We start from the raw sequence: 25,578 nt of genomic DNA on the forward strand, positions 1-25,578 counted from the left end.
TAAGCTTTCATCCTTAAACAGATGGGCCCCCGAGGTACCATCTGCAGCTCCCTGGGGCCCTTCAAAATGACTTCCTATAAATTAAATTGTCCTAAATTGGTATCGAGAAATTAGTGTGGTAGCCATATACCAGAAGCAAAACTAGACAAAGGAAGGAAATTTCCATGGAGTTACCCATTTCCTTTTCCTCCCTTGCTTTACAAATAGCAAGGGAGGTTTATTATTTTGATCAACTTTCTTGGTTAGCATGTGAGTACTATTGCCTCCCTCAAATAGCCATCCAAGGTAAACTTCCCTTTCTCCTCTTAAGCTGGGACAACTGCATTTATCCCTACCTAAGCCAGTGTCAGCTGGATGTTTTTCATAAACTGCCTTGCTATTTTGGGCGTTCTGTTTTTGTTGAGGAGGAAGTAGTGGTTTTGTTTCTGGTTTTTTCTTTCATCAAAGGGATTTTTGTTCTGGAAGGGCAAGGGAAGGGGATGCTTCTCAGTCTAGATCGAGGGAGAAAATGTCCGACATCATAAGTGGCTGATGATGAGTCTTAATTGGTGAAACATTTCAGAACAGAAAGTGGGTCCACTGTACTCATCCTTTTATTTATTCAACACTTATTGGCACTTTGATTCGCAATGGATGATATAGCCTCTATTCTCAGGGAGACAGACAATCAAAAAAATAGCAAAGTAAAGTTTACATAGGTATGAGTGGAGTATTAGAGAAGCTGGGGCAGGGGGTTCAAGGAGGAGGTAATTTTCCTTTCTTGAGATGGAATCTCACTGTGTTGCCCAGGCTGGTCTCTAACTCCTGGGCTCAAGCGATCCTCCCTCAGCCTCCGAAATCGCTAGGATTACAGGCATGGGCCTCCATGCCCAGCAGGAGGTGATTCTTGAGCTGCGTCTCAAGGGGGTAGCCAGGTGAGGTGGGAAATGGGTTGGGGTAGGGGGGACCACCCTAGCCAAGGATGAAAGGTGAACCGGGTGGTGTGTGTGGGTAAGTGGATGGAGCGTGGGGTGCGGCAGGGAGCTGTGAAGAAGGTTGGCTTGGAACAGGAGTGAAGAGGAAAAGCCAAGGCAGGTGCATGTGGGTAAGTGGGTAGGCGAGGCACCGGGGCAGGAAGTTGGGGTGTTAGCACATCAAGCCTGCTGGCTTCTGTTACCTGAGTAAAATGGGAAGAAAGGGCATTTGCTAGAGTAGGATGGAGGAGACTGACAGAAGTTTGAAACAGTGGTTGCAGGGAGTGGGAGGAGGGCCTTTTAGAATATTCAGGGTCTTTTGGGTCAGAGAATTCAAATGCAATGGCGTCTTTCTGCACAGTGTTGCGATTTCTGTGGTCTTTCAGGCCCAGGGTGTAGGTGAGGACAAGCTGAGTTGTGTTATTAGTTCCTTTGGGTTTGGCTAAAGAAGAGGGTTGCAGAAAATTGAGGGTGCTGGCAAGGGGGTGATTGGTGGCGGAGTCCACACTGTGGGAATGAAGAAGGGGACATACTCAAGGGACATCCGAGAGCAAGGACCTCAGGAGGGAGGAGGTGTGTGAGCCGGAAGGATAGGAGGCTGTGGTCATGAAGCAAGAGTATGGAAATACGGCTTCTGACTGAGGTGTGACCCTGGGAATGGCTGGCCAGAGTCAAGAGCCAGGGATCAGAGCCTAAGTGCAGGCGTAATGAGAACATCTGCCATCACTGACCCTGCGCTGGACACTGCCCTAAGTGCTTTGGACTGTTCATTCAACCCAGCCCCACAAATAGGTACTCTTATTTATTGCCATTTACAGGTGAGGCAGCTGAGGCCCAGAGAGGTGAAGTAATTGCTCAGGTCATGGAGTTAATAAATGGTGGAGTGGAGCTTCTAACCCAGGTTGTCTCCTCTGCTCTTGTTCCTTTAGGAGCTGACTACTGGGCAGGAACGTCTCTCAGGAGAAAGAGTGGAAGAGAAAATTGTGAACTAAGGCCCCCTGCCCCCTTTTCCTGGTGCATGCAAAGTTATCAAAAATAGGTAGGTGATGGCTGAGGATTGGGGTAGAGTGTGGTATGACTGTGAGCAGTGACTCAAAGAGGGATGAATCTTTACATGAGGTTAGAAGAGAGATGGCCTGTAGAACGTCCAGTCTTTCCACCTGCCCAGAGCCACTGGTGAGACAGCGCCTCCAGGGGAGAGAAGCCCTGTCAAAAGCAGAGATAGGGGAGTTAGTGTTTAATGGGTACAGAGTTTCAGTTGGGGAAGACAAAAAACTTGTATAGGTGGATGGTGCTGATGGTTGCAGAAGGATGTGCTTAGTGCTACTGAACTATATACTTAAAAATGGTTAAAACGGTAAATTTTATGTCTATTTTATCACAATGAAAAATAAAAACGTGGTAGAGGGAGGGAGTAATAATCACTACCGTTTATGAAACCCTTTCCTGGTACAAAATTGTCACTTATTAAATATTTGAATGTGTGCTGGGGATTTTGTTAAGTGCTTTATGTGTATTTTCATCTAATCCTCACTTTCAGAGATGAGGTAAACTCTGCTGTACAGGTGAGGAATCTCAGGTTTAAAGGGATTAGGCAACTTGCCCAAGGTCATACACCCAGAAATGGTAGGGGCTGGGCTCAACCAGATCCTCACACTCCAAAGCCCTTGCTTGTAATTGTTAGCGAATTGAACAGTGGACAGAAGGTTCCAGAGGCTGTGGGGGAAGGGAGAGGGGGTTGTTGATGGAGGGAGGACCTGGGATAGGGAAATGCTGGGTGAAAAGAGGAGGGTTGGGGATAGAGGAGCAGCTAGACCAAAGGAATGAGAAATCGGATGGACAGGACCATCCTCCAGTGTCCAGACTGGGCATGTGCTGTCATGGAACTGGCAAAAAGTCCAAGTGACACCAACTTGTTCTCAGAAAGGGGCTGGAGGTTATGGAGAAGTGGGAGAGCCCAGCGTGGGGTGTGCCTGTGTGATCCAAAGACAGTCTTGTCAGCAGAGGATTCTTCCCAGACTGGGACCTGTGGCCGGAGGGGCTGGCGGTATGGACAGTGTGGACATGAGTTCAGCCTGGGTGCCTCTTCTCATCTTCCTCCTGAATGCCCTTTCTTCCTGCTGGCCTGCCCGAGGGGACCCAGGCTGCCCATTGAGCCTGAAGTCAGCAAGCTGATCGTGAATTTAGGTGCATGAACACAGGGAGGGGGTGGCAGTGAGGAGGACTGAATATCTTTCTAATGCTGACAGACCAAATGCCAAGGGTGAGGGTAAATCATGACCAGTTACCTGGCTTTGTAGATGATCAGCAAACTGCAAATATTTTGCCACAGATTTTCTTTGTTTTTAGCAGAATGGTATGAAATACATACATGAGGAAATAGATTTTATCTGACTCCTTCACAGAGATTTTGAGGTTGTAACCTGTAACTTCTAAGGCGTGGCCAATGGTATTTGTGATCCTCTGGGTGAAGATGTGGGTTTGTCTCCGATATTTGGGTTTAGTGAGGTGTTTGTGAGCTGCTGAGGAGGGAAATGCGCTCTCGAGGGTTTCTGTTACCTTCATGTGTTTACTTTAGATTCAGCAGGATTCTTTTAGTGTCTTGCTGTTGGTTCTACAATCTGTGGTAAAAGCAGGCTGCCTGAGCAGTGCTTTCTGTGTAATAGAGGTGACCATGGAGAGCGTGGTTCTGTGATTATATAATAATTTTGAATAAATAAAAAGATGACTCATGGCAGGTCCTATAAGGGCAGCCTGGAAGTGACATCATGAGGGATTAAGTTGCACTGCAGCTGAATCTTGCAGCTATCAGACATGTCAGCTGTAACCTCCAGGTGTAAATAGACCTGCATCAGCATCGCTGGAAAGTGCTGGGAGGATCCAGAGTGCTGCAGGATGCTATCCATCAAAAGTCGTTTGCAGAACTTTGTTCCTGGCTGTGATAGGTTTTTAACCCCTGTAGCTGACTGGATCTGTGGAGCTTTTCATAGTTTATTTCAAGGAAAGGTAGCGGGTATATGTGCTCACTGGTGCCAAATTCAGATTGATCGTTTTACTGTCTCCTTTTCTGCCCCTTTTCACCAGCTAAGAAACAGGAGCTAGGTAGAATTTGCCTTAAAATGAAAATAGGACTAAGGTAATGTTAAGAGAAGTAGCGAAGTAGCCCTTTGTTTTGGGAAATAGTAATGGCTAACCTTATAATGACTAGTTACCTTCTGTGCTTTCTTGGAATTACCTAACAGGATGCTTAGGAACAGGATTGTGTCTTTTATTCACTGCCATATCCCTCAGCCATAAACAGTGCCTGGCTTTTACTAGGCACTCTAATAAATGAACTTCATGCAGATTAGCATTCTAAAGCACAGAGAGGTTAAATTGCCTGCCAGAGGCTACACAGTTAATGGGTTGGATTCCTTAACAACTGGTAGAGGCATAAAGTGGAAGTCACAGAAAATAATGTTTTCCCTTCAGAAGCTCTTCATTAACAACATTTGCTGAGACCAGCTCGATTGTGGAGACCCTAACCCAGCGGCGCTAGAGGAATTAAAGACACACACACACACACACACACACACACACACACACACAAATATAAGGTGCGGAGTGGGAAATCAGGAGTCTCACAGCCTTCAGAGCTGAGAGCCCTGAACAGTGATTTACCCACGTATTTATTGACAGCAAGCCAGTGATAAGCATTGTTTCTATAGATTATAGATTAACTAAAGGGATGGGCCGAAACAAAGGGATGGGTCTGGCTAGTTATCTGCAGCAGGAACATGTCCTTAAGGCGCAGATCACTCATGCTATTGTTTGTGGTTCAGGAACGGCTTTAAGTGGTTTTCCACCCTGGGTGGGCCAGTTGTTCCTTGCCCTCATCCGGTAAACCCACAACCTTCAGCATGGGTGTCATGGCCATCACACACATTACAGTGCTGCAGAGATTTTGTTTATGGTCAGTTTTGGGGCCAGTTTATGGCCAGATTTGGGGGCCTGTTCCCAACAATATTGACCATGGTTTTAGAGGAGGCTTGAATAAGACTAAAGGCCGGGTGTGGTGGCTTATGCCTATAATCCCTGCACTTTGGGAGGCTGAGGCAGGTGATTGCTTGACCTCTGGAGTTTGAGACCAGCCTGGGCAGCATGGTGAAACCCCATCTCTACAAAAAATACAAAAATTAGCTGGACATGGTGGCTTGCGCCTATAGTGCAAGCTACTGAGGCTGAGGTGGGAGGATCACCAGAGCCCAGGAGGCAGAGATTGCAGTGAGCTGAGATCACACCACTGCACTCCAACCTGGATGAAGGAGTAAGACCTTGTCTCAAAAAAAAAGTAAAATTTCTGTATCTATTAATGCTAGTTTTTATAATTCATTTTATTAAAAATAAATATAATTTTATGTTATAATTTTATAATTTTGTTATGAGGATTAAATGAGAAAGAACTTAGAACAGTCTGTACCATGTAAATGCTATACATGTTTGAAAATTTGCCTGGTCTATTCTGAGACCACTACAAAAACAAAATTGAAAAAGAAAAAAAAAAGAAAATTTGCCTTGAATGTCATTTATTTCTTAGGATATTTGATGGCTTACTTGGTTTTAATTTTAAAGTAAAGGCCAAAAAAATTTTTTTTAAACTATGGAGATGTATTTAAGACTAGACCTGAATAAGAAAATGTAATTCAAGATACAACAGGAAGGCCAAATGAGGTCTGATTTTTAGTAATTAGAATGTTATGGCCAGGCGCAGTGACTTACACCTGTAATCCCAACACTTTGGGAGGCCGAGGCCCATGGATTGCTTGAGTCCAGGAGTTTGAGACTGGCCCTGGCTAACATGGCAAAACCCCCGTCTCTACTAAAAATACAAAAATTAGCCAGGAGTGGTGGTGCACACCTGTAGTCCCAGCTACTCGGGAGGCTGAGGCAGAAGATCGCTTGAAACTGGGAGGTGGAGGTTGTAGTGAGCCAAGATGGTGCTGCTGCACTCCAGCCTAGGTGACAGAGTGAGACTTAGTCTCAAAAAGAAAAACAAACAAACAAAAAAAAAGAATGTCACATTACAATCTGAACACTACATTAATACAAAATATTTTATAAACCAAACAACTAGAATACAAACTTTTAGTAGGAATTGTCCGCACAGGACCAAGAAAAGTATGTTAGGAGAAAGCGTTATTGTTTGGTACAGTAGTCTTTAAACATTTTTCACTTTACAATCCTTTAAGTAAAATACTTTTTGCTCATACCTGTAACATTTGTAAATTTATAATTACATATTGTTTACTAAAGCTATTTCCATTATAAAATATACAAAAACAAATAATGAGACAAGTAAACATGACTAAAAATTTCAGTATTTTCTTTCTATACCCCTAGAGATCATCTTTTACTCTCTTTTAAGACATCTGGTTTAGAAAGAGTAACCTAGAAGAGGAGACCCACAGCATTTTTTGAAGGAGAGTTTATTATTTCTTTGGAGTTATATGTAGATGAGATATTGACAGAAAGGTATATTGTTAGACAGATTGAATGTAGGATGTTTGGGGAGTAAACCAGAAAGCTATCCCTGGCCATCTGTCTAAAAATATTGGTGAGGTATCACAAATCAAACTCCTAAGGATTAAAGTGTCCCATTAGAATTTTCAAATCATTTCCTCATAACTGATAATGCTGTGCACTCTGGAATAGGGGAAAAATATAGTTCTTACACAGGTATGGAAAATTGCTTTTAAATTTGAGAGGTATTTCAATGACAGTCGTGTACCATATAACGTTTAGGTCAACGACAAACCACATATACAATGGTGGTCCCATAAGTTTATATTGGAGCTGCCCTGTACAGGTGTACTGTTTTTTATCTTTAATACTGTTTTTTTTTTTTTTTTTTTTGAGACAGAGTTTTGCTCTTGTTGCCCAGGCTGCATTGCAATGGTGCGATCTCGGCTCACCGCAACCACCGCCTCCCTGGTTCAAGCGATTCTTCTGCCTCAGCCTCCCTAGTAGCTGGGATTACAGGCTTGCGCCACCACATCCAACTAATTTTGTATCTTTAATAGAAACGGGGTTTTTCCATGTCGGTCAGGCTGGTCTTGAACTCCCGACCTCAGGTGATCCACCCGCCTTGGCCTCCCAAAGTGCTGGGATTACAGGCATGAGCTACCGCACCTGGCCATATACTGTGTTTTTACTGTCCCCTTTCTATGTTTAGATGTATAAGTACTTACTATTGTTTTACAGTTGCCTACAGTATTCACTACAGTAGCATGCTGTATGTATGGGTTTGTATCCTAGGAGAAATAGTCTGTACCACAGAGCCTAGGTATATAGTAGGCTGTCCCATCTAGGTTTGTGTAAGTACACTCTGTGATGTTCACACAGCAAAATCTCCTGACACATTTCTCAGAACGTATCCTCATTGATAAGTGATGCGTAACTGTATTCCTGAATGGAATGGTAAGGAGGCCAAGTTACTCTTTCAGAAGTGAAGAAGTGGAGATGAGATGAAATCCCTGGACTTAATGTGGACAAGAGCTGTGGGTAGATAGCTGAGTAGTGAGGAGGTGACTTGGCTCAAAGGCCCCCAAACAGACCAGGGTGGAGGTGGCCGAAAACTGTGACAGGGCAGGTGCGGAGCCTAAAGTGGGGTGCTCGCCCTCATTATTGTGGAATATTTGCTGGTACATTAATCTTAGTTTCTTCAGAAATTAACATTTTCTAAGATTGTCAATCCTTTATGTGTTTCTGGACCTAAAATATCACTTGAAGAGAGATTATCAAGTTAAACTGGATCAATTGAAAAATTTGCCCCTGTGGATCAAATTCAAATTTTTTGAGTGGTTTTATTTTTGAGAAAATTTTTATTTTAAGAGAAAGTAGCAACTATTGTTACTGGAATTTCAGCTTATGCTGTGATCAATATCTGTTATACAATTGCTGTTGCAAACTATGCAATTATTACTTTGAACTGAATCTGATACAGCTTGGTAGTCCAGGTCATTACTTGCAAATTGATGAGTCCTGTAGTGTAAAATCAAGTATCATAGCTGTGCCCTATTGAGGGAAATATGGGCTTTTGGTGTAAGCCATCAACAGGCTGTTGATTATTTGGAAATTGTTGGTGACAGTTCTGCCCAAACTTTGCTGCCTATTTTGCAGGCGTAGGTTTGCTGCTATTCATGGGCTGCATAAAATAACATTCAGCCTTTCCTTGGTTTCCAACATGCTCAGGTTAACCATAATGATTCAACGTTCACTTCCTGTTGCCTTTTGGTGTGCATACCCAAAACGTCGAATCTTATTGGAAAAACAAATGTAAAGCAAAGTGCGAGACCATGAGAGGAGTTTTTCTTGTTATGCTAGACTCATAGTTGTCTGAATGTATGTGGTGTGATTGATTTGGAAATAATGCTTTCAATTCTCTTTTACTGCATATATCAAATAATTTCCTGTTAACTAATATGATGTTTTGGCTTTTGGTTTTAGTATGTCTTAGTACAAATATTCAGGGATAAATTCTTTAATTGAATACATCTTAGAGACAAAGTATTTGGTTGATCTATTAAACTACCCTCTGCTCAACTGGGGAGAGTCCCGTAGTAGGACTCCCAGGGCAGAATTCATTGGCCTTGCAACATCAGTAACCACCTAGACCAATAAATGGTAATGAATATGAATTTAAATTTATTTGGGATGATGGTTGGGGTAAGCTGATCATTCTTAGTTTCCTATTGATCTTGGGGACTGGGCTTAACTACTGAAAAAAGGCAGCAATTTCAGACATTTAGAATTAAAACTATCCTTTCTTGAATAACTAAGAGCAGGTTGGAAAATAAATGACAGATTGCCCAAAGCTTCATTTTCACTTGAGAGTGTTTAAAACTATGTACTTTGATTAGATGTGAGCCCATAAAAAAATAAAAATAATTGAAAACAGGTGAAGGTGCCTCAAAAAAGCTAAAAACACAGCTACTATATGGTCTACCAACCCCACTACTGAGTATATATCCCAAGGAGAGGAAATCAGTATGTTGAAGACATATCTGCATTCCCATGTTTATTGCAGCCCTGTTCACAGTAGTCAAGATATGGAATCAACTTAAGCGTCCATCAGCAGATGAATAGAATGTAATATACAATGGAATATTATTTAGCCATTAAAAAGACATTCTATCATCTGAGGTAACATGGATGAGGTTGGAGGACACTATGTCAAGTGAAATAAGCCAGGCACAGAAAGATAAATACCGCATGGTCTCACTCATATGTGAAAAGTAAAAACGTTGATCTCATGGAAGTAGAGAGTAGAATAGTGGTTACTAGAGGCTGGGAAGTTTTGGAGGAGGGTTGGAGCTAGCTAGAGGTTGGCTAACAGATACAAAATCACAGCTAGATAAGGAGAATAAGTCCTAGTGTCCTATAGCAATCTCAGGTGACGATAATTAACCGGAATTCATTGTATATTTTCAGATAGCTAGAAGAGTGGATTTTGAATGTCCCCAACACAAAGAAATGATAAATGTTTGAGGTGATACATGTTAATTATCCTGATTTGATCACTATACATTGTATACATGTATCAACATATCCCACTGTATGCTCTCAAAAAGTTAGCAATAATTTACAAATTAAAAAAAAATCTGTGTACCTAGTACTGGAAAGAAGGTAGAAATTGGCAACATTTCAGCAATGATGGCATTCTATGAATTAACAAGTAAAATATTGAAGTGTTATTGGAGTATTTCCAGCAGAAAGATTTCACAACAAGAGAGAAAAGATCTGGAAATAGGTGGGCAGATATTAAAGAACCAGAGGAAATAGCAAATATGGACCACTGGTAGGTGCCTTTCATTCCTCAGTAACTTCCTTGAAAGATGAGCTATGTAGGGAGCTAGTCTGGCAGTATTCAGCCCTGGAGTTTTCTTAAATGATAGTTATGCTATCATTCAGAGAACATTAGTAGTAAGATTCTTATCCTTAGTTTTACATAAAAAAGACTTAGTCACTTTCATAACTAATTAGTTGCATTTGTGGCTTAGATGGGGGAAAACTGAGAAACTGATAGTTGGCAAATACTTAGAAGTGACAGGAATAAAATAAGAAACTGATAAAATAAGAATTTGGGGTTGCTAGGAGTCCTTGAGAAAAGTAGCCTCACTAAAAGAGTGAATCAGGGAAAAGTTGTGCTGATTCTAGATGCATTACTCATTAGGAGAATGCAAACATGCCCCCCTCACTCTTGAAGTGGAGGCCGTGGGCGCGTTGGGGGAGGGCCTGGCTGTGGCAGGCATGCCTGCAAACCCTGGGGGTCTGCCTCACATTGTTTGTACAGTAAAGAAAGATTTAATACTGACACGTGGCTCTAGTTTACAGATTCTAATCTGCCAAATCCTATTTCAAGGATGTGGACAGGAGACTACATTCAGAACTATGTATTTATAAAAATGAATGAAAGGCTTTTTTTTTTTTTTTTATGAAAGTCTTTAAAATTTTTTTCTCTGAATGACCTTAGGCAGATCACTCATTCACACTGGATCTTAATTTCTTATCTAAAAATGAAGGAAAGGTTTATTGGAATAATTTCCTAAAGACCGTTCTGCTTCTAAATCTGTCCATTTTGGTTTTTTTCTTTCTTTTGCTTTTTGTTTTGAGACAGGGTCTTGCTTTGTTGCCCAAGCTGGGGTTGAATGAGTCCGTTGTGAAGAGCTGAGGATGGAAGGTGATGTTATTTAATACTACCCCCATGAGAGTTCTGGGGCTTTACATACAATAGTTGCTTTAATCCTGCATTATTCATTCACTCTATAAATCACACCTATGAGTTTAGGATATCACTATCCCCATTTTACAGATCAGAGTGAGTAACATGGACAAGTTCATTTAAGTACTACTAGTTAGTGCTTGAGGTGGAATACATTGAGCAATGGCTGTAATAATGATATCAGTGAGTCATTGTAAGGTTTAAATGAAATGAAAAAAGTCATTGTTTTGGGTATTAGAATTGTTCTGGTTTTTCTCTTTCTTCCTGTTTTCTCACAGATTACTTGGAAGTAAAAAAAAAAAAAAAAAAACCATTTTTAAAGATAGTAAGATCTCAAATCTACTCCTCAAAGAGGAAACACTCAGTGTTTGGATTCTTGGGATCTGATGGGGGCGGGCAATAAATGGTACGTCAATTTTCCCTGTCTGAATTCTGAACCAGTTCTGAGAGACAAGGAGAAAGAAAACATATGGAATTCAAATTACACCTTAAATTTTATTTTATTTTATTTTATTTTTTGCCAAGATAAGGTCTCACTCTGTTGCCCAAGCTGGAGTATGATAGCAGGATCATAGCTCACTGCATTCTCAAGGTCCTGGCCTCAAGCCATCTTCCCTCCTTAGCCTCCTGAGTAACTGGGACCACAGGTGCACACCACCATGCCTGGTCAAATTGCACCTTTTTAAGATGATAGAACTAATATCAGAGACTTTGACTTAAATTTTTTAAAAAATGATTTTTATATGTGCCAACAGTGTACATCCCACTCCTGAATTCCACAGTAGAGACAGCCTGCCCTCCTGCTTCCTGGCAGTGTTGGGCCATCAAGGCTTCCCATGTGGGACCAGAAGGCTGACCAGACTTAAACCTGTGCTTCCAGAGAGCAGCTCGGTCCCCAAGAAGAAGGAGGAGGGAAGGGTTGGGACCCATCCCCAGTCTCTATTCCTAAACTTCCTGGGTTAGGAAAGTCACTAGAGCTTCTAGGAAGGGGGCTAGTGACAGGCCAGAAGAGGAGCCCAGATGGTAAGCTAGAGGGGTGCTGTCCTCATAGAAGGAAACAGGAACCAGGCAGACCCATCCCACCCCTGGACCCCAATCATAAATGCTTTGTATTTCCTAAAGCCAGCATTATTCAGAATAAATTATTTTCTTTTACTTGAGATACCAGCTTTTGTAAAAGTGAAATTAGATTAAAAACAAACAACAACAAAAAACCCTAACCTTGTTGCTGAGGCCAGTGCTGTTGCTGTTTCTATTTTAGTAGAAGTCAAAGTAAAATATTCTGGCATGTATTATTCACTCCATGCTCTAAGAAAGTCACTGTACATGATTGTGCCGATAGCAATGTCTTTCAGAACCCAAATTCAAACACGTGCCTCTGGAACCTTAAAATACCTTGGCACTCTATTTTTTTTCTGAGATGATGGATAAATGGAAGACTTCATGTACACAGAAACTGCCCCTCTCTATTGTGGCAGTTGAAGTCTCTGCCACACAAGAGTTTTAAAGTTGTGCTTTCCCTCACACAGTTTTTTCCTAATAGGAATGGAAGATACTGAGACTGAAAATTTCGGTGGGCAACTGACTTGTCAATTTCTGAAGTAACATTTTTATTTAACAAGGAGTAAAACAAATTTGCCCAACTAAATTATTCAGAGGAATTACAAAACTTGTCACTTAGAGTGGATGTTGGGATATTCAGGTCATTTAGGAGGCTGTGGTTAAAAATAAAATGACCTAAATATAAAGCTCTACTTTTTTAAAAAAGGGAAGTTTGAGCTTTTAATTTTTGTTTGACATTGGTCCTAATTCTGTTTCTGTGGGGGGATGTAGGAGGCTACTTTTTCAGTGTTCCAAATAAAGAAAAATTCTTCTCTTCTTCTTGGTAGTTTTGCATGGTATTTATGTAGCTCTGTTTTTTAGCCAGGATATATAAATTCTGTATCCTTTTTGATATATTAGGGGGATGTATGTGTGTGACGGAGAAGTTGGAGAAGGTCATAAGCAAATGACTCTCTTCCAAGAAAAATTGAAGACAATTCATTAATTGTTCTGGTCATTCTTTTTGTACTTTTAAGCAAGGAGCATTTGAAATATGAACTTGTCCCAATCTGCTTTTGGGCAATAATTGGAGCATAAAATGTTGAAAATCAATTATGTATTTAGGCACGATGAAACAGGCTGACATATTGAAGGCATATTGTATTATGTTTGGTGCACTAACCAGGACAGTTACGTCATATTCCTGCAGTCAAATTGTGTCTCAAGAGGGTGAGACACAGAGGATCACACATCCTGATGTACTCAAACTTCACAGAACATGAGAGTATTTATAATAGGCCTGCCATCTGTCCTGGGAATGAGTCCTGTCTTAAAAATTGGCTGTGCTTTTGTTGTTGTTGTTGACTGATAAGCACAGAGTTTGATATTTTTGTTTTATACATGCTTATACCTGATTTATAGCAATGTGATAATTTCACAATGCATTATGTGTTCCCCATGCTGGCTAGCGGGTAGGATCTTTGCAGGAGAGGGTAAAGGGAGTTTTAGATTTCTCCCGTAACCCCAGTGCGCCTGACACAGTACTGACGGTCTGTATCCCCAGTTGTAGATTTGCAGGAGATTTGCAGAATGTTGTCTTGTGTCCTCCTGATAGGAGAGGCACCTGAGGACTGGGTTGTGTTGTCTGAGGTCACATAATTGGTAAGCAGCTGTATTAGTTGCTAGGGTGGCTATAACCAAGTACCAGAAAGTAGATGGCTTGAATAACAGAAATGTATTGTCTCAGAGTTATACAGAGGCTGGAAGTCCCAGATCAAGCTGTTGGCAGAGCTGGTTCTTTCCTAGGCTCCAGGAGGGATCTGTCCTGGGCCTCGCTCCTTGACTTGTAGAAGGCCATCTTCTCCCTGTATCTCTTCATGCCATCTTCCGTCTGTGCCTATGTCCAAATTTCTCCTTTTTAAAAAGACACCAGTTAAATTGGATTAGGGCCCACCCTAATGACTTCATTTTAACTTGATTACCTCTATATAAATAATCTATCTCTAAATAAGGTCACATTCTGAGGTATTGGGTGTTAAAACTTTGTGTTAGTCCATTTTCACACTGCTGATAAAGACATACCTGAGACTGGGCAATTTACAAAAGAAAGAGGTTTAATTGGGCTTACAGTTCCACATGGCTGGGGAAGCCTCACAATCATGGTGGAAGGCAAGGAGAAGCAAGTCACGTCTTATGTGAATGGCAGAGAATGAGGAAGACACAAAAGTGGAAACCCCTAATAAAATGATCAGATTCTGTGAGACTTACTCAGTACCACGAGAACAGTATGGGGAAACCGCCCCCATGATTCAGTTATCTCCCACTGGGTCCCTCTCACAACATGTGGGAATTATGGGAGTACAATTCAAGATGAGATTTGGGTGGGGACACAGAGCCAAACCATATCGTTCCACCACCAGCCCCTCCAAAGCTCATGTCCTCACATTTAAAAACTAATCATTGCCTTCCCAATAGTCCCCCACAGTCTTAACTCATTTCAGCATTAACTCAGAAGTCCATAGTCCAAAGTCTTATCTGAGACAAGGCAAGTCCCTTCCATCTATGAGCCTATAAAATCAAAAGCAAGCTAGTTATTTCTTAGATACAATGGGGATACTGACATTGGGTAAATACAACCATTCCAAGTGGGAGAAATTGGCCAAAACAAAGGGGCTACAGGGCCCATGCAAGACTGAAATCCAAATCTTAAAGCTCCAAACTGATCTTCTTTGTCTCCATGTCTCACATCCAGGTCATACTGATGTAAGAGTTGGGTTTCCGTGGTCTTGGGCAGCTCCACCCCTATGGCTTTGCAGGGTACAGCCTCCTTCCCGGCTGCATTCACAGGCTGGCATGAGTGTCTGTGGCTTTTCCACGCACACAGTGCAAGCTGTTAGTGGATCTACAATTCTGGGGTCTGGAGGATGATGGCCCTCTTCTCACAGCTCTACTAGGTGGTGCCCCATTAGGGACTCTGTGTGGAGGCTCTGACCCCACATTTCCGTTCCACACTGCCATAGCAGAGGTTCTCCATGAGGGCCCTACCCCTACAGCAAACTTCTTCCTGGGCATCCAGGCATTCCCATGCATCTTCTGAAATCTAGGCAGAGATTCTCAAACCTCAGTTCTTGACTTCTGTACATTGGCAGGCTTAACACCATGTGGAAGCTGCCAAGGCTTGGGGCTTATACCCTCTGAAGCCACAGCCCAAGTTCTACATTGGCCCCTTTCATTCATGGCTGGAGTGGCTTGGACGCAAGGCAACAAGTCCCTAGGCTGCCCACAGCATGAAAACCCTCGGCTCAGCCTACAAAACCACTTTTTCCTCCTAGGCCTCTGGGCCTGTGATGAGAGGGGCTGCCATGAAGACCTCTGATATGCACTGGAGACATTTTCCCCATTGTCTTGGGGATTAACATTGGCTCTTCATTACTTACGCAAATTTCTACAGCTGGCTTGGATTTCTCCTCAGAAAATAGAATTTTCTTTTCTATTGCATTGTCAGGCTGCAAATTTTCTGAACTTAGATGCTCTGCTTCCCTTATAAAACTGGATGCCTTTAATAGCACCCAGGTAACCTTTTGAATGCTTTGCTGCTTAGAAATTTCTTCTGTCAGATACCCTAAATCATCTCTCTCAAGTTCAGAGTTCCACAAATCTCTAGGGCAGGGGCAAAATGCCGCCAGTCTCTTTGCTAAAACATAACAGGAGTCACCTTTGCTCCAGTTCCTGATGAGTTCTTCATCTCCATCTGAGTCCACGTCAGCCTGGATTTCATTGTCCATATCATTATCAGTGTATTTTGGTCAAAGCCATTCAACAAGTCTCTAAGGAGTTCCAAACTTTCCCACATTTTTCTGTCTTCTTCTGAGCCCTTCAAACTGTTCCAACCTCTGCATGTTACCCAGTTCCAAAGCCACTTCCACATTTTTGGGTACCTTTTCAGTAGCACCCCACTCCTGGTACCAATTTACTGTATTAGTCCATTTTCACACTGCTGATAAAGACATACCCGAGACTAAGCAGTTTACAAAAGAAAGAGGTTTAATTGGACTTTTCCATGTGACTGAGGAACTCTCACAATCATGGCAGAAGGCAAGGAGGAACAAGTCCCATCTTATGTGGATTGCAGCAGGCAAAGAGAGAATGAGGAAGATGCAAAAGCAGAAACCCCTAATAAAACAATCAGATCTCATGAGACTTATTCACTACCACAAGAACAGTATGGGGGAACCACCCCCATGATTCAATTATCTCCCACTGAGTCTCTCCCACAACACGTGGGAATTATGGGAGTACAATTCAAGGTGAGATTTGGGTGGGGACACAGAGCCAAACCATATTAGACTTTGACATGAATTTTGGGGACGCACAATTCAACCTTAACAGCAAAGATCTGGGGTCACAGTCTTTTTCTGTCTCCTAATTCAGTACCTTCCTCTGCCCTGTTTAATAAATATTTGTTTTTTAGTTTATATGCAGCTTGGTCAATTTTTTTTTTTTTTTGAGATGGAGTCTCACTCTGTCGCCCAGGGTGGAGTGCAGTGGTGTGATCTCGGCTCACTGCAAGCTCTGCCTCCTGGGTTCATGCCATTCTCATGCCTCAGCCTCCCGAGTAGCTGGGACTACAGGCGCCTGACACCATGCCTGGCTAATTTTTTTGTATTTTTAGTAGAGACAGGGTTTCAATGTGTTAGCCAGAATGGTCTCGATCTTCTGACCTCGTGATCTGCCCGCCTTGGCCTCCCAAAGTGCTGGGATTACAGGTGTGAGCCACTGCACCCAGCCCAGCTTGGCCAAATTTTCTATTCAAAGAAATATCTACTCCTCTTCTTCTATTTCCTTCCATTGCTGGTTTATGGATTGAAATATTTTTCTTAGATGGTGACAGTTTTGCTTGAGGCTGTTTTTCAGTGATTTTTAAAAAATTTATCTCAGCCCTGTTTAATCCTAGGAGTATAAAAGTAATTGCTATTTGATGTACACATTGTTTTTAAAGAGGCATAAACTGCATACCTTGCCTATGATCTTTTCCCTTTTAGTCTTTTTGGAACACTTCTTTGGTGCCCTAACAGGGGAAAATGATCAGTGTTTGAGGGTTTATTATATGGGACATACAGCCACCTGGGGAGTTGGGACCTTAAATGTTAGGCAACGGTGGAAATCAAGCTGCCAGGTTGTTCTTGAGTTTGGGTTGGTACTCAGAATGTAATATTTATAAGATAAAAGATATTATATTCTCTCACTTTGAATTACCAATAGTATTTTAAGGAACCTTTTATGCCAAACAACATTTGTGCCAAAAAGGCATCAGTTTATTTAAGAAATTCCCAAGTGCAGTGGAGTTTCTCCTTGGAGCTAGGTGTCTTCTGCCTGACTCAAGATTGTAAACTCACAGGGGATGGCCCTGTAAATGTTAGGAAATAAGTATTTGCAGTGGTTCTGAGTTTGGAAGACTGTGAATGCAGACTGGATATACCTGTTTTGTGTGTGTGTCTCAGGTTAATTGCAGTTTTCAAAGTAACTTTAAAATTGCTTATATTTCACATATTTTTTTTTTAATGAAAGAGAGATGCCTTGCAGATGAGCAGTCTGGGTAACAACAACACCACCACCAACAACAAAAATATATATATATATGAAAGAAAGGGGAAGGAGAGCATTAGGAAAAATACTTAATGCATGCGGGACTTTAAACCTAGATGACGGGTTAATAGGTGCAGCAAACCACCATGGCACACGTATACCTATGTAACAAACCTGCACATTCTGCACATGTATCCCAGAACTTAAAGTAAAATAAATAAAAAAGAAAGAAAGAAAGATGCCTTAGAAAGTGGCAGCATGTAGAAATATAAAAATAGTACCCTGATTGGGATGTTCTCCTGTGTGTGTTGATTTATAGCCTGGTGGAACTCTTAGTGTATGTGTGCGTTTTGAATACTGTTATAGAATAGGTGTGAATCAAACCTCTTGTCAGTGTTGTGCAGCATCCTGCAGTTCAAAGGCAGCCAGTTACATAGAGCTTGGCAGGAAGCCTTCCATTTTTAATACTGGCTGAGAGAAAAGAGAGAATGAGGAGTCTGTTTGGAGCATTTTATTATGAAGGAAGCACAGCCCAACTGCTGTAGACAGGTATTAAAAGCCTATCCCACTGGCCTCATACTGTATTTGCTACAGATGCATTCCCACAAGGCCTCCAGATCAAAAAGGAAGCCCACTGTTCTGCTGCATAGCTGTTAAAATAGTTAATACCGTGCTTCCCAACCATTATGGGATGTGCCATATGTGGCCTTTGAGAACATGAACTTATAGTGCATTGGGGGTCTTTGGGATTATTAATAGTATAATTCTAGCAAACAGTAGCAGACAAAATTATGCAGGCTACAGTAATTCTTTTTTTAAAAAACTGTAGTAAAATATATGTAACATAGAATTTACATTTTAGTCCAAAATGTAAGTGTACGGTTCAGTGGCATTAAGTACATTCACATTGTTGTGTAGCTATTACCACTATCCATCTCCAGAACTTTTTTATCATCCCAAAGAGAAATTCCGTACCCATTAAACAATAACTTTCCATTTCTCCTTCCCTCAGCCCCTCTAACCTCTATTCTACTTTGTCTTTATGAATTTGTGTATCCTAGGTATTGCATACAGTAGAATCGCATATTCGTCCCTTTGTGTCTGATGGCTCTAGTAATTCTTAAGTTGTATCTATATAGTTTCTACTATGTGCCATTTTCTTTTTGAGCATAAAGTAATTTAGTAGATGACTTCAGAATATTAAAACCTGAGGACAAAAAATAAAAGAAAGAATAAAACTCAAGGACAGAAATTTGAAACTGTTATTATGCCTTCTGGGGCCTGAAGGTAGTAACATCTAATATTTATAGAGCATTTATTTCCTGTATCAGGCACAGCTCTGAGCACTTTGCAGATAATAACACATTGACACTCATCCTAGCTCTGTGAGGTGGATACTATTAATAATACCCTAGTTTTGCAGATGGGAAACTGAGGCCCAGAGAGATGAATTCCTTGTGTAAGATACAGACATGGCTGGTGTGCAGCAGAGCCGGGATTGCAGCTCAGCAGTCTGCTCCAGAGCCCAAGCTCCTTCGAGCGCCTTAGGTGCACAGGTGCAGTGGGCTGGGGGAGGGAAACTGCAGCCCAGCAGCCATGCAGTGAGCTGAAGGAAGCAGCCAGCGATCTTCAGCCCGTGTTAGGAGTGATGGGTATAGAGATTCTGCACAGGTAGTTGCTGAGTGGGAATACAGGCACAATACTGCTGGCACTTGCAAATTTTCAAGAGAAACTAGAAATCCTTATTTATGTGTAACCTCCTGCTTTCTAAGTGTTGGCAACCTAATTCAGTTAAAGACAAAAACAAAGCATGTGGGCCACACAATATCTGTGGCCCACTACCTTCAGACCTTTGCTTTGGAGGTTTCAGGACAATCTTTTTCTTATCCAGACCCCTCAGCAGTTGGTACTTCTGGGCAGTCACCCACTTGTTTGGACCTGGAGGCAGGGTCATGATGATCTTTGCTTCCCCAACTGCAGCTTTCTTTCTTTCTGTTTTTTTTTTTTTTTTTTTTTTTTGGAGACAGAGTCTTGCTCTGTCACCCAGGCTGGAGTGCAGTGGCATGATCTCTGCTCACAAAGTGGCTGGGACTACAGGTGCGTGCCACCATGCCTGGCTGAGTTTTATATTTTTTGATAGAGATGGGGTTTCGACATGTTGGCCGGGCTGGTCCCAAACTCCTGGCTTCAGCCTCCCGAAGTGTTGGGATTTCAGGGGTGCAGCTGCAGCTTTCATATAGCAATGGTCAGTAAATGTGTGCTGAGCAAAATCTTGAAAGCACTCATGACTTCTTCCCGAGCGCTGCCAAGAGTTCACAGAAAATCTAATTTAACACAAAATAAAACTAGTCGATTTTGAGAGGATTCTATCTTTTCGTGTAGAACTTCATAATTTATTGTTTCATTACGGATTCCTTTGAATTAACAATTCTGACTAGAATAGGACTTTATTTTTTATTTTTATTTTTGAGATGGTGTCTCATTCTATCGGCTAGGCTGGAGTGCAGTGGCACGATCTCAGCTCACTGCAACCTCTGCCTCCCGGGTTCAAGTCTCCTGCCTCAGCCTCCTGAGTAGGTGGAATTACAGGCATGTGCCACCACACCCAGCCAATTTTTGTATTTTTCGTAGAGACAGGGTTTTGCCATGTTGGCCAGGCTGGTCTTGAACTCCTGGCCTCAAGTAATCCGCCTGCCTCGGCCTCCCGAAGTGCTGGGATTACAGGTGTGATTATAGGTGTGAGCCACTGCACCTGGCCTTAGAATAGGACTTTAAAGTGATTTTTTTTCCTTCAGAAAAAGTCCCACCAAAGAAATTTAAATATATGCTGTGTGTAACACATACAAACCTAAACTTCTTTTTTTCAATAACAGCCACAACATTTATGACATACTTACTGCATGGTAGCCACTGTGTGAAGAGTTTTACATGCCTTATTTTTTTAGTGTGAAGTCAACTAAGAATTTGTGAATTTGAACTGAATTTAGATTCAGAAAGGCTTGAACATATCTAGTACAATGTACTGGCTTTGCCTATGAAGCTGCTCAGGGGCAATGAATTTAAGAGACTTTAAGAGAATTTAAGAGTCCAAGGTCATACATCTGTTGTGTGGTACAGCCAGAACCCTCTGAACACACACATCTGTTGAGTTATATAGACAACCTTCTTGGACACACCTGTGGTGCGGGGCAGTCAGTCTCTTTTTTTTTTTCCTGGGCTCGGATCCAGTTGTGTCTTTTTAGATACCGTGGTGCTTCTACTTTTATCTTTCCATCATCTGTGGAAAGGTAGGGTTAAAGTGTAATATAATGTGTCACTCATATACATCTTCTGAGCTACCAGTCATTACCAGGGTATTCGAAGTGGTTTGCTAGTACTGGTGTGGATTTGGATTGTCTTTTTGTCTCTGTGAGATGCCTGGAGTTAGCAGTTACCTGTGGCCAAGAAAAGACCGTACTTCATTAGAACAGAACCCTAAACCAAATGATCTGATCATCTTATAGATAATACAGTAAATGAGAATGTAAGGAGAATTTTAAACTTTTTTTTAAATGGGTAGTTTACACATAATGATATAGTAATAATCACATTCATCTCCTTGACCTTTGTCCTCTTAATTTGGTAGGTAGACATCAGTGGTTTTAAGATCAGTTTCTAGTGGGGAGGGCAGGGTTTGTATCCTTCTCTCATTCAGCTGAAAATCATTTAGGCTTTTCTTTTAAAAAGATAACCAAAGTAATCTAAGCTTCTGGTAGAACTTGTTAAAAATACGGAAGTAGCTGGGCAAGGTGGCATGCGCCTGTAGTCCTAGCTACTCAGGAGGCTGAGGCAGGAGTAGCAGTAGAGCTTGAGCCCAGGGATTTGAGGTGGTAGTGAGTTAGGATCATGTCTGTGAATAGCCACTGCACTCCACCCTGGGCAATGTAACGAGACCCTATCTCTTTAAAAAATAAAGAACGAAAGAAAGAAAAAGTAATTTTGCATTCAGAAATTTGCTGTAGACATTTTAAAATAAAATAGTAACAATTTAAATTTAACAGAATACAATTGAAATTAAAATTAAATGAATTGCTGAACTTTGGTTAAATTTTTTTCTCAAACTTTCAGTCTTTTCTGCTTTACTATACTGTCCACATGCAAGAGAAGTATAAATAATATAGACTGGCATATAATTAAGGACTAGAGTCTGCTATACAGGTCGTAAGCCCAAGTTTGAGGAGGAATGGAGAAATCTCAGGGACATGTAAAGTCTCATTTAAAAAATTAAAAACCTTAAAGCCTGTCTTAAATTAAGACAGCTGAAAAATTTTTAAGATAAATTAATGGAGAGATCAATGTCTTTTTCAGTGTTTCAGAACTGTGGAAAAAAAGAGCTCTGCTACTTAGAAGTTGCTTTGAAATCCTGGTATATATAACTTTACTCGTTCCCAACAACCTTTGGTGGTATTCATGTTTTTATCATTGCACGCTGTTGAAGGCTGATGGAGTAATGTCACTCTGGAGGTGACACTACTTATCAGAGGAGTGGCCAGAATGCCAGTCTTTCTCAACTGGCACTTTTGTTATCCCATTCACAGTTGCAACTTGGGAGTTAAGCAGGGAAGCCCTCTCAGCAGTTCAGAATATGTAATACATGTATAGGGTACACACCAGTGTGTATGCACCTTTTTCCTAAGTGTGTGCCCAGGACCTCTTGTTTTTGATCTGGAGACCACTTGAATTCAGGATGTTTGTTCCAGGGTTCTATTCATAAGAAATGACAAGCTGGAAATTAGAAGTGGAGGTGGGGCAAGGCAGGTGGTTCACACCTGTAAACCCAGCACTTTGGGAAACCAGGGTGGGCGGATTGCTTCAGGTCAGGAGTTTGAGACCAGCCTGGCTAACGTGGTGAAACCCCATCTCTACTAAAAATACAAAAATTAGCTGGGCATGGTGGCTCATGCCTGTAGTTCTCGGGAGGCTGAGGCAGGAGAATTGCTTGAACCCAGGAGGTGAAGGTTGCAGTGAGCTGAGATCGCACCACGGCACGCCAGCCTGGGCAATAGAGCAAGACCCTATTTTTGAAAAATGACATAAAAAATAGAAGTGGAGGTGGCCTGGAGAAGCTGTCATTCCTGACTGGGTAAGGTCATCAGCTTGGGAAGCACACAGGCTGTGTAGCTCGACAGACCTTCCTAAGATCTCTTGGCAGGACAACAACTGGGTTTTTGATGACTTTGGGCTAGGTCTTGTTCATGACCCAAATATTCATCAGGTGCATACTATACCAGTTGCTGGGTGTGTGATGATAAACAAATTAGAGTCCCTTCCTTGTTCACAGCCTAAGAGAGCACATGGTTTCATATATAAATATAAGATAGTATACTAAGGATTATATAATGGGATGAGTGGCATATAGTGGGAGCATAGGGAAAATTGAGACTTCTGCTTCCAAGTGAAAGGAAGTCACAAATATCAACACTTTGTCAGTCTTATTTCAGTAACCCTACATTGCTTTTTTTGTGTGTGGTCTTGGGGAGTGACTAGGAGTTGTCCAGGTGGAATAAAAGGACATTCTAGGTAGAATTCTCTCACATTCTAGAAAGAGAGAGATCTGTGTATGTGAAGTAGACAGAATCTGACAAATTTAGAGAAAAGTTTATACCAAGTGGGTAACCCATGGCCTTTTTTCTTTCTTTCTTTCTTTTTTTTTTGAGGCAGAGTCTCGCTCTGTCACCCAGGCTGGAGTGCAGTGGTACAATCTTGGCTCACTGCAACCTCCACCCTCCCGGCTCAAGTGATCTTCCCATCAGCCTCCTGAGTAGCTGGGACCACAGGCACATACAACCACGCCTGGGTACTTTTTTGTATTTTTGGAAGAGACAGGATCTCGCCATGCTGCCCAGGCTGTTCTCAAACTCCTGAGCTCAAGCAATCCTCCCACCTCGGCTTCCCAAAGTGCTGGAATTACAGGCGTGTGCCATGGCCCCTCGCCACCCATGGCTTTTAAAAGTCATTATAGAAATTGTCAAAAATAAGCCCGAGTGTGGTGGCTCATGCCTGTAATCCCAGCACTTTGTGAGGCCAAGGTGGGTGGATCACCTGAGGTCAGGAGTTTGAGACCAGCCTGACCAACATGGTGAAACTCCGTCTCTACTAAAAATACAAAAAATTAACTGGGTATTATGGCACATGCCTGTAGTCCCAGCTACTCGAGAGGCTGAGGCAGGAGAATCACTTGAACCCAGGAGGCAGAAGTTGCAGTGAGCCAAGATCGTGCCACTGCACTCCAGCCTGGGTGACAGAGTGAGACTCCATCTCAAAAAAAAAAAAAATTGTCAAAAATATACAAGTAATGAGGCATATAACAAACCATCATGTATATCTACCAACCAGCTTCACAAATATTAACACTTTGTCGATCGTGTTTCGGTAACCCTACATTGCTTTTTTGTGGTTGGAGCACTTTATTTTTTATTGTATATATTTAAGGTCTACAACATGATGTTTTTGTACATAGTCATGTGCCACAACATGGCATGTATATACAATGGCAGTCCCATAAGATTATAATAGGAACTGGAAAATCCCTATTGCCTAGTGACATGGTAGCCATTATAATGTTATAGAGCAGTTACCTTATTTTTAAACTAAATTTAGTGTAGCCTAAGTGTACAGTGTTCATAAAGTCTACAGTATTGTACAGTAATGTCCCAGGCCTTTACATTCACTCACTGACCCACCCAGAGCAACTTGCAGTCCTGCAAACTCCATTTGTAGTAGGTACTCTATGCCGCACTGTTTAAAAAATCCTGTAGGCATGGGCGCAGTGGCTCATGCCTATAATCCCAGCACTTTGGGAGGCTGAGGCAGGCGGATCACTTGAGATCAGGAGTTCAACACCAGCCTGGCCAACATGGTGAAACTCCGTCTGTACTAAAAATATAAAAATTAGCTGGGCATGGTGGCACGTGCCTGTAACCCCAGCTACTCAGGAGGCTGAGGCAGGAGAATCGCTTGAATCTGGGAGGCAGAGGCTGTAGTGAGCCAAGACTGTGCCACTGCACTCCAGCCTGGGTGACAGAACAAGACTTCATCTCAAAAAAAAAAAAAATTTTAGATCATATTTAGATTATATTTTTACTGTGCCTTTTCTATGTTTAGATATGTTTAGATAACACAAATACTTCCCATTGTGCTACATTTGCCTACAATATTCAGGACAGTAACATGCTGTTCTGGTTTGTAGCCTAGGAGCAATAGGCTCTAGCATATAGCCCAGGCTTGTAGATTTGTGTAAGTACACTCTGTTACATTCGCATGCTGATGCTGAATCCCCCACCTTCCATCCTCTATCCCCATTATTAAGCCACCTATGACTGTACTTATTGATACACATATACAGACTAAAGTGATAACTATGGTCAAGAAAATTAACATTCCCATTATCTCATATAGTTACCTTCCTTTCTTGCTTTCTTTTTCTCTCTCTTTCTTTTTTTTCTCCTTCCTTCCTTCTTTCTTTTTCCTTTTCTTTTCTTTTCTTTCTTTTCTTGTGGTAAGAGTACCTAAAACCTACTCTCTTAACAAAGTCCCACTAAGCAATACAATGTTATTAACTATAGCCTTCATATTGTACATTAGATCTCTAGACTTATACTCATTCTGCGTAACTGCAACCTTGTAACCTTTGACCTATATTTTATCCCCAGCAATTTAGAGCAAATCCCAGACATTATGTAATTCTCTTTGTAAATAGTATGTATCTGTAACTCAATAAAGATCCCCCCATGACATTAACACAAAACAAAATGAGGATAATTCCCTAATACTCATCAATACCTAGTCCATACATAGATTTTTCCTGTTAACACAGGTTTCAGTATCTAAGGGATACATTTTTTTTAGCACAGTAAGTTTTTCAGGGATGTTGGATACATGGGGCTTTACTATAATACCATATTTTTATTTATTTCTTTGAAATGGTATACAATTTATTTGGTCTTATTTCTGATCATTTAACTAATCAGGTTGGCCCCAATGGATGGCTGTGCCTTAAAACTTTCTTGATTGCTTGTTTGTCATATAGCAAGGCCTTTTCAGGGATTCAGTGAACATTCAAATTCTGAGAGCTAGATTATAAATGGCTTAGGGAACTCCGACCAATTCCTTTGATTTTGCTTCAGTGTTTTTTGCTGTTTTTATTTTTATTTTTTGTAGAGACAGGGTCTCACTCTATCGCCCAGGCTGGAGCGCAGT

At 41.5% G+C, this 25,578-nt stretch overlaps 1 protein-coding gene across 14 annotated transcripts in view; it reads left to right on the forward strand.

The window, feature by feature from the left end:
* The window catches only part of TANC1 (tetratricopeptide repeat, ankyrin repeat and coiled-coil containing 1), a 262,694-nt gene that overhangs the window by 31,132 nt on the left and 205,984 nt on the right, over window positions 1-25,578 (forward strand). For 3 of the 14 annotated variants that reach the window (XM_024243334.3, XM_054548920.2, XM_024243337.3), the window contains exon 2: window positions 1,883-1,992. The exons of the other annotated variants lie outside the window; for them this stretch is intronic. The gene's annotated coding sequence lies outside the window, so the exon portion shown is untranslated. The remainder of the gene's footprint in view (window positions 1-1,882; window positions 1,993-25,578) is intronic. 14 annotated transcript variants of the gene reach the window in all.

Source organism: Pongo abelii, chromosome 11, assembly GCF_028885655.2.
Source record: "Pongo abelii isolate AG06213 chromosome 11, NHGRI_mPonAbe1-v2.0_pri, whole genome shotgun sequence".
NCBI classification, from domain to species: domain Eukaryota; kingdom Metazoa; phylum Chordata; class Mammalia; order Primates; family Hominidae; genus Pongo; species Pongo abelii.